Source organism: Nicotiana attenuata, unplaced genomic scaffold (genome assembly GCF_001879085.1).
Source record: "Nicotiana attenuata strain UT unplaced genomic scaffold, NIATTr2, whole genome shotgun sequence".
Lineage (NCBI taxonomy): Eukaryota > Viridiplantae > Streptophyta > Magnoliopsida > Solanales > Solanaceae > Nicotiana > Nicotiana attenuata.
Genome location: NW_017694685.1, coordinates 1 through 2,389, shown reverse-complemented (window position 1 = coordinate 2,389; position 2,389 = coordinate 1). Strand labels below are relative to the sequence as shown.

At 36.8% G+C, this 2,389-nt stretch overlaps 1 pseudogene; it reads right to left on the bottom strand.

Moving 5' to 3' along the window:
- Positions 1-244: 244 nt before the first annotated feature.
- LOC109222621 lies at positions 245-1,682 on the bottom strand (annotated as a pseudogene).
- Between the last annotated feature and the right edge of the window lie 707 nt (positions 1,683-2,389).

The window sequence follows — 2,389 nt, the reverse complement described above, 5'->3', positions numbered from 1 at the left end:
ATAAAGGTAAAAATATGAACCTATAAACCTGCCTTCATATACCTCCCTGCTTGTCTCATAAGCCATACGGGAGGCCTTTCTACTTCTTTACCCCGAACAGCATCAAGCAACAAAGGTTCTGTTGCATTTATAGCTTTTGGTTCCGCAACAGTTCCTGGAAGTTAAAATCAATATGAAAATTGAACCAACTTAAGAAGTTGAAGGTACAATTTCATAGAAATTGAGGGAATAAATAACTCTAACTCTAATCGGTCAGTCGCCGCCTTCCATCAGCCATATCAACTGTCCAATCCAAGCTTACTACATCTACACCTGTCAATGGTAGTCTCTCGAGCAAGCCACCAGATCCACTTGCGTAAAGAATCAGTGGGAGATCAGGATGGGTTAGTTTCACTGAGTCCACTATCTGTTTTAAATAAGGCAGACTAAACTCTTCAAAATCGACTGGGCTTAGCTCAGTGGCCCATGAATCAAAGAAATTTTTAAGAACATTAAATTACTCATGTGGCCTCCAAATATCTACCACCTCTGTTCCCTTACAACAACTGATCAGCATCCACAAATCAAGGACTAAACAATCCCAAATTAAAGTTGCTCTAGAAGCTAGACAAAAGGGAAATTTAAGTTGGAATCTCTCCCTAAATAATCTGAATGGACGGTGAAGTTCGATAAAGTTCAGGATAGAAAACATCAACTACAGAAACAAGCTATAGTTATATAAGTGTATGTGAGTGCAGTCTTCTTCAAAAATCAAGTGTCACGTGTTTCACGATGTAGACATGGTTTAGTGAAAAACTGAAAATTAGTAATAGCAATTGTAAGTTACCTTGGGCTCTGCAAAAGCTAATCTCTTTATCTTTGCGAAGTTCTTAGAGGAACCTCCTTCAACCACATATGACGCCAGGGCAAAAGGTGCCCCAACGAAACCAAGAACTGCTGCTTGATTATTGACCTAGACATGCAAAAACAGTTTCTAATTAAATCAACATAATAGGACAAGACGTGACAATGACTGTTACAGATAGTCAGATAGCAGACTATAACTAATTTAACTTTTTTTAAGGGAAGTCCTAGAGTTGCTTTAGTATATATTTACAAACTTTTGGCTGGTGATATTAGGGCCTAGGGTCTCATAAGAATATGATACAAAAGCAAAGAGATGAGCATAAATGCTCAATCTTAGTCCACTGAACCTATATTATATATATGTAATGCACATGAATTCTCCATACTGTTATATGAACAGAAAATAATAAGTAAACATTTGTATAGTAATGTATATAGTTCCTTTAGTTCAAAGGTACCCTGCTAAAAAAAGCATCAGTATATTGTCAGAAGGAAAAATAGGATATTCTCCTTGGAGGATAACAAAATAACACCATGTAACAGCAAAACCTGCCTCGGGTATACATGGAAAAGATTATAACGTGAAGGGGCAGCAAAGTCATTCCTGCCAGATGAGCTCGTAAAAGCACAAAAGAATGATGAAGTACCTCTTTCCGCAAAATTGTTAATGCTTCTCCAACATATGGAACTGATTCTTCAGGAATGAATTCTTTAACTTTCTCAACATCAGCGGTTGTTCCCAGGGGATCAAATATGACAGGACCATTCCCCTTTATAATGTCGAAAGGGATATTCATCCCAGAAAGAGAAGTAAGAATGTCTGAAAATAAAATAACCTGCCACAATAATACCATGAAAGAAACAATTAAATCAAACCAATAAGCATAACAAAATTGAAAATACCAATTTGGGAACAAAGAATGTCTAAAGATGGATTCTTCTTATTGAAGAAAAGACTACAATACCTAATGATTGTCGATGCCCCCTTTCTCTCGCGAAATCGGGTTTATGACATTTGGGCGGACAACTCGTTTCCTTTTGGGAATTGGATTTGCAATTGAAGAGTCGCCACCTAATGATTAAGTGCATTAGGACACTAAAGAAATTTGATTTAGAAAAACCAGAGATTGGGTAAGGGCTTGAAATTATCTCGAGGGGAAGGTGTTAGGCACCCCTCAAGATCCACTAGTGTGGTTCCCGGCCATGCTACAATCGTGACTTTAAGTGCAAATGACAAGTGAACAAGCGAGAATTGCAAATACGAGATAGTTTTCACATAACGGTTGCAAGCAACTGAAGCAAAAGAAGTTAAAGAAGCTGAAAGTTAGGAAGAAAGCAATTTTAAAGTTCTGAAAATAAATAAGTAAAATAAAGGTTTTTACGTAATTGATGCAAGTAATTGAAGTAAAAGGAAAGTTAAGAAGCTGAAAATTGAGCAGTTTCTCTCTTTTTTTTAAAAAAAAAGAAATTCTAAAAGATTAAACAAGTAAAGGGAAGAGGGGTATAATATGGATCACCCCACACAACACCCGGTAACCGTTTA